The sequence below is a fragment of the Heterodontus francisci genome, chromosome 38, assembly GCF_036365525.1.
Source record: "Heterodontus francisci isolate sHetFra1 chromosome 38, sHetFra1.hap1, whole genome shotgun sequence".
Taxonomy (NCBI): domain Eukaryota; kingdom Metazoa; phylum Chordata; class Chondrichthyes; order Heterodontiformes; family Heterodontidae; genus Heterodontus; species Heterodontus francisci.
The window spans coordinates 24,960,376-24,978,065 of NC_090408.1; the positions used below are offsets into that span (position 1 = coordinate 24,960,376).

The window sequence follows — 17,690 nt, forward strand, 5'->3', positions numbered from 1 at the left end:
GACCACTACAGCTTTGCAGCAATGGTGTCATTGGGAGCTGACCCTCCCCCCAGTCTTAAAGCCACATTATTTTCATCACACAAGACTCTTGCCTTGTCATCTGTGAAAGGTACTTTTGACATATGCATATGAATTTCTTTAAAGCAGCTTGCACCATGCTAGTCATTTTGTTTGAGAGATTGCATGCATCAGAGATGCTTCTATTTTTGCTGACGTACTTGCCATTTCTTTACTTTTGAAATAGGTATTTTTCCCCCTCTCAGTTTTAACCGTTTCAGGCATTGTCAAACTCCTAGATGTTGAGAAAAAAGCTTGTATTAATAAAGGTTTAAGCTCCATTTAATTGGACTTTGAGATTTATTTAGAATTTCTTTTTAAGATAACATTTCATTCACACCACCAATTATTGCCGTACTATGGTATCCACACTCCTGTTCTTTAGCTGAACAAAGGCCTGAAGATGGTTCATGCTGCTGACTGGAGGCAGCATGTTTTCCTCCAAGCACCCTGTCTTCCTTGAAACTAAGGTGATCCGTTGTGCTTTTGGTCTTGATATCTGGCGAAATTGTCTTATTGAGGATAATTTACTTGAATTGTTATTTGAAGATGGGATTCAAACTCTGTATGGAATATTAGAATAGTAACCAGACAAACAGCAGCCTGCCTATTTCTGTCTAAGCCCATCCTTTTTCCCACGATAGATCTACTGAAAAACATACTCCCATTTTGTGCATAGTGTGCATGTTAGAAATGCATTCATTTCTAATTCTGGCTGTTCATGTAATGAAACTTCAATCTTTCAACATTTCCATTTGATTTAATTTCTTTACAATACCAATGTGGCGACTCAGTTGATTTAAGTGAATTCTTCTGTGGGATCATAAATTAGAAGAAATTATTAAATGGCTTTAAATTTTTAGTGTATCTTAAAATTATTTTTGAAGTATTTCATCTTTGTGCTTATTAAAAACAAAACGTATCTTTGAGTTAGCGATTGTGTTGTGTTACAACCCAGGTTGAAGTATCAAGTACGTGTATGTGACCATTTTTTGGGGGTTATCTCAGTATTGCCACTTGCTCAGCAGCCACAGTAATCTAAATGCGTTATGCAGCAGCTGGCAACATTGCAGTGCATTAATGAGAATGAGAGCCAAGTGGATAGCACGTTTATAGATGTGGTCACCCTACTACTTAAAAGTAGGCAGGGAGAGAAGGAATGGGTGACCACCAGACAGTCAAAAAGAATCAGGCAGGTAGTGCAGGAGACCCCTGAGTGCATCTCGCTCTCCAACAGGTATTCAGCTCTGAATACTGAGGAAAGTGATGCTTCACCTGGGGAGTGCAGCCAGAGCCAAGTCCATGGCACCACGGGTGGCTCAGCTGCACAGTGGGGTACAGGGAAGACTGGAAGAGCCATAGTGATAGGCGGTTCAATAGTCGGGAACAGACCGGCGTTTCTGTGGCCGCAGACATGACTCCAGGGTGGTGTGTTGCCTCCCTGGTGCCAGGGTCAAGGATGTCACTGAACGGCTGCAGAGCATCCTAAAGGGGGAGGGTGAACAGCCAACAGTTGTGGTCCACATTGGATGTGGTCTTGCAGTCAGAATTTAGGGAGCCAGGTAAGAAGTTAGCAAGCAGGACCTCAAAAGTCGTAATCTCCGATTACTCCCAGTGCCATGTGCAAGTGAGCATAGAAATAGAAGGATAAGACCGATGAATGCATGGCTGGAAAGATGGTGTAGGAGGGAGGGCTTCAGATTCCTGGGACATTGGGACCAGCTCTGGGATTGATGGGACCTGTAAAGGCCGGGCGGGTTGCACCTGGATGGAGTTCCTTGTGGGATGTTTTACTAGTGCTGTTGGGGAGGGTTTAAACTAGTTTGGCAGGAGGATGTGGACCTAAGGGTAGACTCAGCTGGGACAAAATCAGAAATTAGAATGGAAGGCAGAAAATTAATGTTTTGAGTCGGGAAGAAAGAGGAAACGAGGGTTAGAAAATGAAGAAAAGAGTTTGGCAGTGCTTAAGGGTATCTATTTCAAAGCAAGGAACATAGCAAATAAAGCAGATGAACTGAGGGCACAGATGGACATGTGGCAGTATGATATCATAGCTATTACAGAAACATGGCTTAAGGAGGGACAGGAATGGCAGCTCAACGTTCCTGGTTACAGGGTTTTCAGATGCGACAGGCAAGGGGATAAGTAAGGAGAGGCAGTGGCAATTTTGGTCAAGGAAACTATTACAGCTGTAAGGATGGATGACCCGATGGAAGGTTCATCAAATGAGGCCATATGGATTGAGCTAAGAAACAAAAAAGGGGCAGTCACACTGCTGGGAGTGTACTATAGACCCTCAACAGTCAGAGGGAGATAGAAGAGCAGATATGTAAGCACATCTCTAAGAAGTGCAAAAACAATAGGGCTGTAATAGTAGGGGATTTTAATTACCCAATATTAACAGTGATAGTTTTAGTGTGAAAGGAATTGAGTTAGCAGAATTCTTGAGGTGCATTCAGGTGAACTTTTTTGCCCAGGATGTAGCAAGTCCAACAAGAGAGGGCTAAAATAAAAACAAGAAATGCTGGAAATACTCAGCAGGTCTGGTAGCATCTGTGGAGCGAGAAACAGAGTTAGTGTTTCGGGTCAGTGACCCTTCATCCGAACACCAGGTTTAGTCTTAGTTTTAGGAAATGAAGATGAGCAGGTGGAAGGAGTGGCAGTGGGAGAGCATTTTGGTGGTGATCATAATTCAGTCAGTTTTAACATAATTATGGAAAAGGACAGAGAGAGAACATGAGTTAGAATTCTCAATTGGGGGCAAGGCCAATTTTACTAAATTGAGGAGTGATTTAGCGAAAGTGGACTAGAAACAGCTACTTGAAGGTAAATCAGTGTCAGAACAGTGAGAGGCATTCAAGGGGTTCAGGGTAAACATGTTCCCACAAAGAAAAAGGGTTAGGCGGCAAAATCTAGAGCCCCATGGCTGTCAAGGAGCCTACAGGGTCAGATAAGGCAGAAAAGGAAAGCTTTTGTCCGACACTGAGAACTCAATACAACAGAAAGCCGAGATGAGTATAAAAAGTGGAGGGGTGAAATCAGAAAGGAAATTAGGTAAGCAAAGAGAGGGCATGAAGGAATATTGGAAAGCAAGATCAAGGTGAACCCAAAGATGTTTTATCAATACATTGGGTAAGAGGATAACTGAGGAGAGAGTAGGGCCCACAAAAGACCAAAAAGGTAACCCATGTGTAGGAGCGGATGATATTGGCATGGTTCTTAATGAATACTTTGCGTCTGTCTTCACAAAAGAGGGGGACGATGCAGATATTGTAGTTAAGGAGGAAGAGTGTGAAGTATTGGATGTGATAAACATAGGGAGAGAGGAAGTATTAATGGGATTAGCATCCTTGAAAGTTGATAAATCACCTGGACCGTATGAAATGTACCCTAGTCTGTTAAAAGAAGCAAGCGAGGAAATAGCAGAGGTCTGACCATCATTTTCCAGTCCTCACTGGATACAGGTGTGGTGCCGGGTGGTGCTCCTCAGAACAGAGAAGGCTGAGGGGAGATCTGAATGAAATGTACTAAATTTTGAGGGGTCTGGATAGAGTGGAGGTGAAGGGTCTATTTACCTTAGCAGAGGAGTCAGTGACTCGGGGCATAGATTTAAAGTGATTGGTAGAAAAATCAGACGGGAGATGAGGAAAAACCTTTTCACCCAGAGGGTAGTGGGGGTCTGGAACTCACTGACTGAAAAGATAGTTGAGGCAGAGACCCTCAATTCATTCAAAAGGAGTCTGGATATTGCACCTCAGGTGCCGTAAGCTGCAGGGCTATGGACCAAATGCTGGAAGGTGGGATTAGAATGGGTGGATCGTTCTTCGGCTGGCACAGACACGATGGTCCAAGTGGCCTCTTTCTGTGCCTTAAACTTTTGATGATTCGATGAAATCCAAATCTCAAAGGTCTGGAATTTCTTGTCAAAACCTTTTCCTGTGCTTTGTCTTTGCATTGAGTCAGGATGTACAATGTTGCTTAATTCTCCATCTAGTCAGGACATTTAAACTTATGCATGGATGCAGAAGATGTGGGCAGGGTTCTTAATGAGTTTTTTCTCTCTCTCTTCACAAAGGAGAGTGATGATGCAGACTTTGCAGAGGAGGAGTGTGAAATATTAGATAGGAGAGAGAAAGTACTAGAGGGTCTGACATCCTTGGAAGTGGATAAATCACCACGGCTGGATGAATTGCATCCTAGGTTGTTAAAGGAAGCCAAGGAGGAAATAGTGGATGTGCTGAGCATCATTTTTCAAATCCTCACTGGATACGGGCGAGGTGCCAGAGGATTGGAGGTCTACGAACGTTATATCATTGTTTAAAAAGTGTGCGAGGGCTCGGCCAAATAATTATAGGCTGGTCAGTCTGCCCTCGGTGGTGGGTAAATTATTGAAATCAATTCTGAGAGACAGGATAAACTGCCATTTAGAAAGGCACGGATTAGTCAGGGATAGTCAGCATAGGTTTGTTAAGGGAAGGTCATGTCTTACTAAGTTGAATTTTTCAAGGAAGTAACAGGAGGATTGATGAGGGTAGTGCAGTGGATGTGGTCTACATGGATTTTAGTAAGGCATTTGGCAAGGTCCCACATGGCAGACTGGTCAGAAAAATGAAAGCTCACTGGGTACAGGGGAATACAGGTTGGATCCAAAATTGGCTCAGTGAGAGGAAACAAAGGTGGTAGTCGACAGATGTTTTTGTGAATGGAAAGCGGTTTCCAGTGGCATTCCACAGGCTCAGTGTTGGGTCCCTTGCTGTTCGCGGTATGTATTAATGATTTGGACTTAAATGTGGGAGGCATGATTGAAAAATTTGCTGATGACACAAAAATTGGCTGTGTAGTTGATAGTGAAGAGATTAGCTGTAGACTCCAGAACGATATCAGTGGTTTGGCTGAGTGGGTGAAAAAGTGTTAATTGGAATTCAAACCAGAGAAGTGTGAGGTAATGCATTTGGGGAGGGCAAACAAAGCAAGGGAATCCACAATAAAATGGGAGGATATTGAGAGGGATCCAAGAAGTGAGACTTTGGAGTGCCTGTCCACAGGTTCCTGAAGATGGTAGGACAGGTGGATAGAGTGGTGAAGAAGGCATATGGAATGCTTACCTTTATTGGCTGAGGTATAGAATACAAAAGCAGGGATGTAATGCTGGAACTGTATAAAATTCTGGTTCGGCCACAGCTGGAGTATTGTGTACAGTTCTGGTCACCACATTACAGAAAGGACATAATTGCTCTGGAGAGAGTACAGAGGGGATTTACAAGAATGTTGCCAGGGCTTGAAAGTTGCAGCTATGAGGAAAGATTGGATAGGCTAGCATTTTCCTTAGAACAGAGGAGGCCGAGGAGTGAATTAATTGAGATGTACAAAATTATGAGGGGTCTAGATAGAGTAGACAGGAAGGATCTGTTTCCCTGAGGGGAGAGGTCAATTACCCGGGGGCACAGATTTAAGATGACTGGTAGAAGGATTAGAGGGGACATGAGGAAAAACATTTTCACCCAGAGGGTGGTGGGTGTCTGGAATTCACTGTCAGGAACGGTGGGAAAGGCAGAAACCCTCGGCTCATTTAAAAGGTACCTGGACATGCACCTGAAATGCTGTAACCTGCAAGGCTACGGACCAGGTGCTGGAAGATGAGATTAGACTGGGCAGCCAGGTTTTTTTGGGGCTGGCGCAGACAGGATAGTCTGAATAGCCTCCTTCTGTGCTGTAATTTTTCTATGGTTGTATGGTTCTTTAAAAACTTTTATTTCAAACTAATTTTATCCTAAAATTGTGAACAAATGGCACCAAATTCAGACACGGCAAAAGACACGCAGCCTCGTTGACCCTGCAAACTACTCCTCACAAACATCTGGGACTTGTGCCAAAATTGGGAGAACTGCCCCATAGACATGCCAAACAACAGCCTGATATAGTTATCGTTTTGTGAGATTGACTTTCAGCCAACGTCCCAGACTCCTCCATCACCATCCCTGGATATGTCCTGTCTCACTGGCAGGACAAACCCACCAGAAGTGGTGACACAGTGGTATATAGTCGGGAGGGAATGGTATTGGAAATCCTTTCCGTTGATTCTGGACCCCATGGAGTCTCAGGGCATTAGGTCAAAGTTGGGCAACAAAACCTGTTGATTACGACCTACCACCCTCCCTCAGCTGATGAATTAATATCCCTCCATGCTTTACATCACTTGGGAGAGGTGCTGAGGGTATAAAGGGCACAGAATGTATTGTGGGTGAGTATTTCATGCCCATCACCAAGGGTGGCTTGGTAGCACTTATACTGACAGAACTGGCTGATAGGACATATCTACCAGACTGGGGGTGTGGCAGATGGTGAGAGAATGAACACGAGGGCAAAACCCTACTTGACCTTGTCCTTTCCAGTCTACTTGTTGCATCTATCTGTCACAGTATTGGTAGGGTAAACACTGCACAGTCCTTGAAGAGACTTAGTCTTCACACTCATTATGCTGTGTGACTCTACCAGCTGCTAAATGGAATTAATTGAGAACAAATCTTGAAGTTCAAAACTGGGTATGTATGAGGCATTGTGGAGCATCAGCAGCAGATTTGTATTCAACCGCAACCTGTAACCTCATGGCCTGGAATATCCCTCACTCCCCCCATTGCAATCAAACTTGACCACCTGTGGTTCATTGAGGAGCATAGAAGAGCATTCCAGGAGCAGCACCAGGTGTACCTAAAAATGAGATGCCAACCTGGTGAAGCCACAACACAGTGCTGTATGTGTGCTAAATAGCAGAAGCAGCGTGTTGTAGACAGAGCTAAGTAATCTCTTGACCGATGAATCGAATCAAAGCTCTGTAGTCCTGCCACAGTATTGTGTGGTGATGGACAATGAAATAACTAGCGGGAGGAGGAGGCTAGACAAACGTCCCCATCCTCTATGAGGGAGCCCAGCATGTTGGTTCACAAGTCAAGGCTAACTCATTTGCAGACATCTTTACTCAGGCGTGTTGAATGGATGATCCACCTCTGCCTCCTCCTGAGGGCCCTATCACCACAGTAGCCAGTCTTCAGCCAATTTGATTCACTCCACGTGATATCAAGAAATGGCTGAGCGTACTGGATATAGCAAAGGCTGTGGACCCTGAAAACATCCCACCTGTAATGCTGTACGCTTATGCTCCAGAACTAGCTGTGTCTCTAGCTAAGTTGTTCCAGTGCAGTTACAACACAGGCATCTACCCAACAAAGTCGAAAATTGCCTAGGTAGATCCTGTCTACAGAAAGCAGGAGAAATCCAATCTGGCCATTTCCTGCCCATTAGTCTAGCGGCGCTTACTCACCAGGAACCCGCTCAGTGCTGAGTTTCGGGTCTGCTCAGACTATTCGGCTCCAAACCTTATATCAGCCTTGGCCCAAACGTGGACAAAAAAAACTGAATTCCAGAGGTGGGGTGGGAGAGTGACTGCCCTTGATATCAAGGCAACATTTGACGGTGTGGCCTCAAGGAACCCTTGTAAATGGGAATTGGGGAAAACTCTCCACTGGCTGGAGACGCACCTGGCACAAAGGAAGGTGGTTATGATTGTTGGAGACCAATCATCTCAACCCCAGGACATGGCTGCAGGAACTCCTCAGGCACTTGCCTTCTCTTGGAAAATATTGGTAGGAAAATGGAGAGAAAATGAGCCAGCAGCTAAAAATTTGTCATGTTTTTGGTTTTTGACATAGACATTGTAATGTAACTAGTGGGGGATCACTGGTTTGTGTGTGATCTGTTTTGGAAAATGTGTGCAACTACCAAGGTTATCTTGCAGTCAATGTTGTCTCATTACATTACAGCTGGTGCTGCGTTTATTAAATTCATTTTTATAGTTTGAAAAGATCCCAGGCAATCTGCTGGGCTACATGTACATTGTTAATATTAATAGTGGCTACTGTACTAGAATCATAAAAAATTATAGCACGGTAGGAGGTCATTGCATCCATCTTGTCCGCACTGGCCGACAAGTAGCCATTCAGCCTAATTCCATTTTCCAGCTCTTGGTCCGTAGCCTTGTAGGTTAAGATACTTCAAGTGCATGTCCAAGTACTTTAAAATGTTAAGAGGGTTTCTGCCTCTACCACCCTTTCAGGTAGTGAGTTCCAGATCTCTACCACCCTCTCGGTGAAAACATTTCCCTTCAAATACTCCCTAAACCTCCTACCTCTTAGCTCTTACTTCTTACCCCAAGTCTTGCCCCCTGGTTATGGACCACTCAACCAAGGGAAGTTGGGCCTTCCTTTGCACTCTGGACTCCTCATAATTTTGTATGCTTCAATTAGGTCTCCCCTCAGCCTCCTCTTGTCGAAAGAGAACAACCCTTACCTTTCCAATCTTTCCTCATAACTAAAATATCCAGTCCAGGCAACATCCTCGTAAATCCCCTCTGCACCCCTTCTAGTGCAATCACATCTTTGTGATAGTGCGGTGATCAAAACTGTAGCCTAACCAGTGTTTTATACAGTTCCAAAATTGCTTCCTAGCTCTTATATTCTATGCCTCAGCTAATAAAGGCAAGTATCCCACCTACCTTCTTGACCACCTTATCTACCTATCCAACCACCTTTCAGAATCTGTGGACATGCATTGCAAGGTTCCTCTACACTTCTCCGTATTCTGTCATTTATTGTGTATACCTTTGCCTCAGACTTCTCTGGATTGAACTCCATTTGCCACTGTTCCACCCACCTGACTAGTCCATTGATATCTTCCAGCAGTCTGTAGCTCTCTTGTTCATTATCAACCACACGGCCAATTTTTGTATCAGCTGCAAATTTCTTAATTGAACCCCCGTAAATGTCACTGATATTTCAGTACATGAGTCATGTGAGCAACTTACAAATGCAAGTTTCTGCTTTGCTCAATTGCACAGAAATGGCAGTATACCTCTGCTACTAACCCTTGCCAGCGATACAGGATATTGATGATAAGTTGATGTCTGCAGTACAAGGGCAACTCTGCAACACTTCTGCTGAAATACAGAGCACTGGTAGACTGCAAGTTGTACTTTTAAACAGTTACTAAATAAATTAAAAATGTAAAACTCAGCATAACAATAAGTAAAAGCTCATGATTGATTCACTAATAATGCAAAGAACATGAACTGACCTTAACTGTACAAGAAGAGAAGTTTCAGACATGTTCCGTTACATGGAGCAAGTCAGTATTTTTTTTCAGCACTCCGAGAGCATATAGGCCTTGCAACAGTGAATTTCGACAATGTTATCCTGGGTGTTCTGTGTACTCGTGTAGTGGGAAGAGTATGGATTACTTGAGTTTATCACTGTCTATTTGCTGTTGGATTTTTTTTTAGTGTTAAGTGCACTATATTCAAAGTAGTTGCAAGAACAAGGTGACAGTGGATTTCATTGGGCATTATCAACTTGAAAGTCAGCATTATCCTTTAGTTAAGCCAATCTATTTTACTGTAGTCATGCTCACTGTGAATTGTACAGGAATGGAAATGCCTGGTGACTAAAATAGTTGCTTTAAATTCCTCAAACAAAAACTCTACCTTTCCCCCCCCCCCCCCAAAAAAAGCTGCTTCCTGAAGAAATGTGCATGTGCAGCTCTTTGTAAAAGTTTCCATGTGTTTTCAGTTTGAGGAAATGGGGGTCCCTGTAGTAACCACTTGGCCTCGATAGCAAGTTTATTGAAATTGAATTTCAGCCGTGCTTTAGGCTTGCATGAGGAGGCTCTTGCTGATGAAAAGATGCAAGAGTTGATTGTAGCAAACTGCTTATCTTGTATAGTTGTTTGTTTTTTTAGTCAACAGGAACAGCAACTTGCATTTATACAGTGCATCTTACTTAGGAAAATATGCCAATGTTTTTTTAGAGGCAAAAGGAAAAGGATGAATACTGAGCCAAGAAGAGGGTTTAGGGCATGGGGCCAAGGCAGGCGAAGGTTCAATGCCAGTGTTGGAATGAAAAGGGATGGGGTGGGGGATTCACATGAGGCCAGAGTCAGAGGAATGCAGAGTTTGTGAGGGTGGGATTGTAGGGCTGGAAGGGTGAGGCCAGGAAGGAATTTAAACATGAGGGATGCAATTGTAAAAATGACTGCGAACCCCCATGGTTCAATGTAGGTCAGAGAGGGCCAGACAATAGGTCAGTGTTATGATGAGTGAAAGTTTACAGAAGATTGGAGGATGGGAGGCTGCCAGGATATCATTGGAATAGTTGAATCTGGAGGTGAGAGAGACATGGATGAGGGAGGCAACAGCAGCTGTTAGACTGAGACTGGCTGGGGCTGAGGTGGGGGTAGCCAGTATTTGTGATGGAGAAGATGAGGAGCTCAGCTCAGGGTTGAATGATTGTTGAGGTTTCAATGAGTCTGATGTAGCCTGAGACAGTGACTGCGTAGGGAGATGGAATTGGTAGCAAGGGTAGGAAGTTTGTGGCAAGAACTAAAAATGATGACTTCAGTCTTCACAGTATGTAAATGGAAAAAATTGTGGTTTGTTGAAGACTGGATGTCGGTCAAGCAATCCTGGTCATGAACTGAGGTTAAAACAGCATTTATGTAACTTTTTTACAGACACAGTAGAAGAGGTGTAAAGATAGTCATTGAAGTGTTTATGTAGGAAGTAAGGTTTGTATGAGATAATTAAGCTTAATAAATTTTAAGTGATCATATAATGAGAAGTTCAGGTGGATCATTTGGACTAATTGCTTTATTATGTAGGGAGAGTTGGGTCGTGGCTCACAATTTGGAAAGCAGGTTAAGTAGGTGGAATATTTGAACACTGCTTCATTGTGTGTGTTTTTCTACCTTGTCTGGTAAAATCCACCTTCTTCCAAATTGTTAATAAGCCAAATACTTCTATTATATTTGCTACGTGAATTTAAAAATTGATGAGACCTTACAAAATAGTTGGCTTGTTTTTGAGTTCATTGTTGATTTCTTGCTTCCTTCTCCTTCCTAACAAAATGATTAGGCTCTGTGATAGAGTGCAATACTTTAGGAAGGCTAAGTACAATGTTACATTACATAATGAAAAGAAATGCAATTTCTTAAAAATGCGTTGCATGTTCTGTGAGCATGCTCAGTCTCTCTCAAAGAGCTTGTAATAATTTTTCCCCTTGATTTAGCTTACATCAACAGGAACTGGTTTTGACATGATGCTAAGATAGATGGATAGTTTCCTGAGCACCTAATATCTGTGGAATGTTGCTGACGCAACTCTCCTGAGATGCATCGTGGAGCACAATCCAGGGATGAAGCTAGATATTTGTGAAGGCCATAAAAAGCAGGAAGCAGTCCTGTTCTGTATTAATAGCTATTTAACGGTCATCTCATTTGTACACCTTTTCATTCCTGCATATTATCTCGTTCTGCAAAGCTGTATTTTTCTTCTTGGTAAAGCATTGACCTTTGCACTTTGTTCAGGCTTGTGCATGAATGTTGACCAAGCTGTTGTGACAGTGACTACATCTGTGGAGTTATACTGTGATAACGCGTCAACACCTTCAGGAGAGGAAGGAGGGGAAAAGATCACTGAGGGGAAAAAATACAAGGCAGTAATAAAAAGGAAGCTGGCCTACCCCTTCGCATGAAGGATGAAGGTTTGAGTTGGTCTGAGTGGCGGAACAGGCTCGAGCGGCTGAATGTCCTATTGTTCCTTTGAGTTCTCGGACTATCTCTCAATTCGAGGAATTCTTGTTTACAACTGTACTAACTTGGCATTGTCTGATTTTTATCCAGCTTGAGTCATGCTCCTTTCTGGCCAGTCATGGATTGGCAAACCATATAACCGTGGACCAGCTTGTAGCTGGTGGAGATTACATTTGGCTGAGTGGCTTGGAGTGTAGCTAGGAGAAAAAGGAGAACATGAGATTCAAAAGTTGCACATGGAAAAATATCCCACCTTGCAAAGAAATGTTGAATGCTAATGCGTTATAGCAGGAGTAGAGGTTAACCTTTTGATCTACTTCTCTAGAAATGTGAAAAAGAGGCTTTTTGCCACAGAGGCGAGAGAAATAGAGGCTTTCATGTGCATTCTTGCACACTACCTGGCAGATGGCTCAGGCAGCATATTCATACCAGCTTGGGTAGAGGCTGTCCAGCTGCCCCTCAGTAACAGATGGTGCTTGGCTGGGGAAGGTGACAGAAACTGAAGAAAACTGAAATTCCTAAAAACAAAATATTGTGGATGCAGGAAATCTGAAATGAAGACAAAAAATTCTAACAATGCCAGAACTGACAGAAGATCATTGACCTGAAATGCTACTATATATCTCTCCACAAATGCCACTTTACCTGCTGAGTATTTGCAGCATTTTCTGTTTATATTACTGGAACTTACAACCTCACCACACGAAATGTCGTCTTAGCATTAATGAGGAAACTGAAGCAGTGATCTCAATCCACAACCCACGAGTTCATGGATTTTTCTTGGTTTCTATAATCTGTTTCTGTATCAACAAAAATCATAGCTGCTGTAATCTTAAATTTCTTCAGATTCAAAGTGAAGTATAAATGTCTGCGCAGAAATGCATTTTATATGTAGCTGTGCACAACTTGGTAATCTACATCCCAACGAATCTATTGCTGGCATTAGTTGACTTTCAAGTCTTGTTGATTTGGTTTCTTTGTTCAATCATCTGAATGCTGGGGGAGTATTTATGCTGCTTTAAATCCCATAAGGACAGCTGTGATGCAGAGTTAATATAGTTGAGGTCTCCTAATTTGAGGCAACTTATATCAATTTACTTTTAGAGAATGGCATTAGATGATGCTATCTACAGCTTTAATCCTTGTAATCTAATCAATTGCTTATTTTATGCTAATGATCAAGATAATACTCCAACTCGAAATAACTTTGTAACTTGTTAATGCATGTAATGCAGATTTCATTTTTAAAAAATGATTCCAGTGCTTTAATTTTAGTGCTTATTACAATTAGATGCCATGATGGGCAAGATATTATTTGAGAAAGGTGAACTTCAGTGTGCTGAATACCTTTCTCAATCCTGATTGTTCCTGTGAAGCTTCTAACATTCTGATACCTTTATATTAATATATCATTGATTCTTTTTGTATAAACTAATGTTGAAGACTTACTTTTGTAACCATTGTTGTGTGTAGAATTTTTCTTCTCCCCACCCACCCATAATTCAGCTTATGATTGTCCTAACAGAATCCATAAATGCTGCTCTTCAGTTCTTTAAGAAAGAACTTGCATTAATGTATCACTTTTCATAACCTCAGGACATCCTAAAGTGCTTTACAGCCAATGAAGTACTTTTGAAGTTTGGGGCACTCTTGTAATGTAGGAAACAGCCAATTTGTGCACAGCAAGGGTCTGCACACAACAATGTGATAATGGCCAGATAATCTGTTTTATCCCTCAACCAGCATCACTAAATGTTGGCTAGGACACTGGGGAGAACTCTCCTGCTCTTCAAGTAGTGCCATAGGATCTTTTACTTAAACCTGAGAGGGCAGATGGAGCCTTAAAGTCTCTCCAGAAGGTGAGTTGATGCAGAAAGAATGAGGAGATTGAAACTCCTCTTCAGGGATTTAAACTCTGGTTGCCAGGCTGAGTCTGGATACCAATACTGTGGTATTATAGCAGTATTTAACCTGCTATTTATATTACTAGTACAGTAGATCTTTAGACAATTTAGATTGAAACAGCTATGCACATGCAGACATTTTGTTTTGAAGCCATTATATCTTTTGAGTGCACTGTTTGTATTGTTGGATTGGTGAAGACTGAGTAGATATGAGGCTGATTTGTGCAGTAATTCAGAAATTAGTACATTAGTTTTTCTAGCTTCCTGAAATACTGTTTTAAATGTGTTCAATGTTTGAAGTCAGTTAGCAGGGAGGGATAGAGTTTCTGAATCACTGTACTATTGACGTCCAGTCTTGACTTATACAGATTTCGCTGCATTTCTTCTCCGCTTGACTTTGTTCCCAGATCCTTTTTTAGGTTTTCTGTATTGTCCTTTATTATGAAGACAGGTATAACAACTAGGGTGCTTATGAGTATGTGGTGGTCTGATGGAGAGTGGAGTTAAGAGTTGATGAGTGGTTAGAGAGAAAGAGAAGGGCAATGACTGTTCACTTCAGATTTTAGAAAAAAATGGGTCTGAAGGAAGTGTCTCATTTGCAAGTAGCAGTATATGCTGCATGATGTGGAATTGTTGGCTGACCTTTGGAAGGGAACAATTTGTCGTTAAGGAGTTGGCCTTGTCATACCAGGCTCTGAATCCACTTTCTGTAAAGGTCTCTACTAGTTCCCAATTGTAGCAGCAAAGTAAAGGGGTGATCTGACCATGCTGAATCCATTAGTGTTACTTTGGGGTGCCTTTATGAAGTTCTGTATCGTGAAGTTAGTGGGAAGATTTCAGTTTCTGTTTCCAGCTGTGGTTTTTGGGAAGAGACCAGGCATCAGGCCATAATTGCCCAGAGCTAAGTAAGATGGTCGAAGAATTTTGCTTTGTTGGTATGATTGTATAGTAAAATGCTGCCATGCTTAATCCTTAATTGAGGATTTTTTCCAATACAATACTTCTAAACTGTTGCTGAATCATGAATATTGATGCGTAATCTATAAACCATGTGTAATTTATCCTGTTGTGAACTCTGTTTGTTTGACACATTTTTTAGCATTGATGAAGATGTTGCTCCTCTGGTGCTTTGCCACATTGCCGTTCTTCATGCCTGTGGCTACTTAGTGACACTCAATGGGCTATTGTCGGGACATCACAACTTAGGCTAATACTGTCCTTGAAGAATATTGCCATGACAATTTTCCTGCTAAAGTCACATGTGATTTTTTTGCCCTTTATCTGTACTCCCACAGTTCATTTGAGAGGAAGTTATTTTAATGTTTTATCAAGTATTACTTTCTGGGTTTATTATACAAGGTTTTCCCCTCACTTGCAGTCATGCAGTTTACATGATTTAGGTTTGCCCTGATTTACTCCCTGCTTTCTCCTCCATTATTTACTTTCTCCAGGTTACCTCAGTCCTGCAATGCCCATGCACCTTCAGTAGCTAACAGTACAGGTGTCGAGCTTGCTTCCTATCTGCCACCACTCGAATAAATATTTTTTGAGGCTTCCAGAATTCATTTGTAAAGAATTATTTAACACATCTGCTATTCATGATATTCTCCTCCCATGAAGTTTTGATTTAAATTATGATCCTCATGGAGACCACCAACAAACCAAAAGAATTGAATCCACCGACTGACCTCGATTTAGGAAACAAAAAAAAGACAAGATTTCACTTTCATAAATTTTACTTTAACACTCGAACCAAAACCAACATAACTTAAACATTAACTGACCGTTAAATCACAGTCGACTTAAGGTTACATTTTAATTATCAGATGCAACAAAGATAATCCTTATGAATCCTCTGAGTAGTCCTATCAGCAAGACAGCACCGAACAATTCCTAAGTACACCAAAATCAGGAACTTCCTCGGGCAGTTTTCCAAGTCCTGTCCTCCAGGATGCAGATATGGAAGTAATGATATCCCGTGGATAGCGAGTGATGCAATCTTCCCTTTAACGGTTAGGTCTTGTCACCTCTCCAACAACCTTTGGCTCGCCCACAACAGTCCTGATGGCATGGTTCCACTGATAACTCTTTAAGTCACCGAAGGTAGCTGCCGTAAGCTGTATTTGCTGATGGTCAACCCTGAGTCCGCGTTCCTCTGTTTTCAGACAGTCCTTTTAAAACAACCAGCAGCTCCCAGCTTGTCTCTTTAAAACACAGCTGGCTGTTTTTACATCCACCCACTGCACAGAGTTCTTCTAAACAGAAACCTGAGCTCTAGTCACATGTTTCTGATCATAAGACTCTGTTCAAACTGGTTAAGGTCAGATTTGTCATTTCCAGAACACTCTGAAGCTTTAATTTTCATTTCCAGTGAATGATTGTCTCAGGGAAAAAAACACAAGCTTTGAATCCAAAGTTAATACACTTAACAGTCCATTCAACAGGTCAGCTGTATAGAATGCAGTGTGCACAAAAGGACTCCATCATGCTTAAATAGAACCACCTTAAGATTAAATTTTCTACCCAACTCCTTCCACCCCCCACCCCCCCACCCAATTAAAGGCCGGCGACTCGACCCGGACCTGACGACGTGTCGGGGTCAGGTTGCACTTCTGGGTCCAGCATTTGGGGTCGAGTTGGACACGCTCTATCACAACCTCAGGTAAGTGGCTCCAATGTTTATGTACTTTTTGGGCTTGAAAGGTGGTTTTGTTATTTTAAGCTTGTGCAGATAAGCAACAAAGTGCAAAACGGAAGGTAGGTTAACTGATGGTCAGTCGGGTGCGGGAAAAAATTGAAGGACTTGGGCCGGCTCATGGTCGGATGTGGTTCTGTCAGGCTAGGGTCGGGTTTCATTTACAGACCCGAGCCGGCCTTCACCACCAATGCTCTTGGAACTGGAGCCAACTTTTCCTCCATTTTTCATTTTGCAAGTTTGACATTTCCTGCAATTGTGAGGTTGAGATTGGCAATTCTGTGGCATTGGGGGCTGAATGTGGAGCATTGTGCTCCATGCTGAAGTGGCACAACACTGGATGTCCAGCATGTTGTACCTCTGTACTACCTCCATGGTTGTTCTTTCACACCATCACTTGGACAGATCTTCATAATGCTACTGATGAAGATGTTGCTCCTCTGGTGCTTTGCCATATAGCCGTTGAAGTGGGTGCAGAAACAGGGACCTGGATGAATATGTGCCTAAGTCATCGAAGAATACAGGAGAGGTTGAGAGAGTGGAAATAAGGCATACAGCATCCTAGGCTTTATTAATAGGGGCATAGAATACAAAAGCAAGGAAGTAATGTTAAACTTGTATAGAACACTGGTTTGGCCTCAACTGGAGTTTTGTATCCAGATTTGGGCGCCACACTTCAGGAAAGATGTGAAAGCATTAGAGCGAGTGCAGAAAAGATTCACGAGAATGTTTCCAGGGATGAGGAACTTCAATTTTGTGGATAGATTGGAGAAGTTGGGATTGTTTTTCTTGGAGAAGAGAAGGTTGAGAGGAGATTAGACAGAAGTATTGTTACGACTGAGGAGGGAGGAGTGCACTGTTTATTCCAGTCACAACATATATTTAAATTTTCCCATTTACTGATGCAGTCAATCATATACTCTATTTTTCCCAGAATAACACACCAACGAGGTTTCTTTAATAAATAACAAAATTGAGTTTATTATAAAACAAGTCTTAACCAGTAATGAAGTAAAACATAAACACACAGATTGAAATATAAAGGCTCCCTTTTTACCTTAGCCTCTCTCTCTCCCCCTCCCCCTCCCTCACCCTCTCTCTCCCTCTTGTAAATTGGAAAAATAAAAGGGTATTTTGCTTTAGAGCTCTGTTACAAAAGAAAAAACACGAGCTGAATACTTGCTCATTCTTGAAGTAAAAAAGAGAAGATATGGAAAGATGTTCTTTGTTTTAGTTTGGCGCCCTGAATGCATATAGGCAGCTGTTACTGGAATCTTCCTAGAACAGTTCCTTTTCAGGTAACGCTGAAGATCAGTTTGGGTAGGCTTCGCAAGAAATGCGGTTACAGAAGCTTCTGATAGTCTTACAGCAGAAATGTAGCTACAGGGGTTTCAGTTCCC

General features: G+C 42.2%; 1 protein-coding gene across 16 annotated transcripts in view; it reads left to right on the forward strand.

Annotated features, from left to right (window-relative positions):
* The window catches only part of tcf12 (transcription factor 12), a 455,542-nt gene that overhangs the window by 105,787 nt on the left and 332,065 nt on the right, over positions 1-17,690 (forward strand). The gene's annotated exons all lie outside the window — the stretch shown is intronic.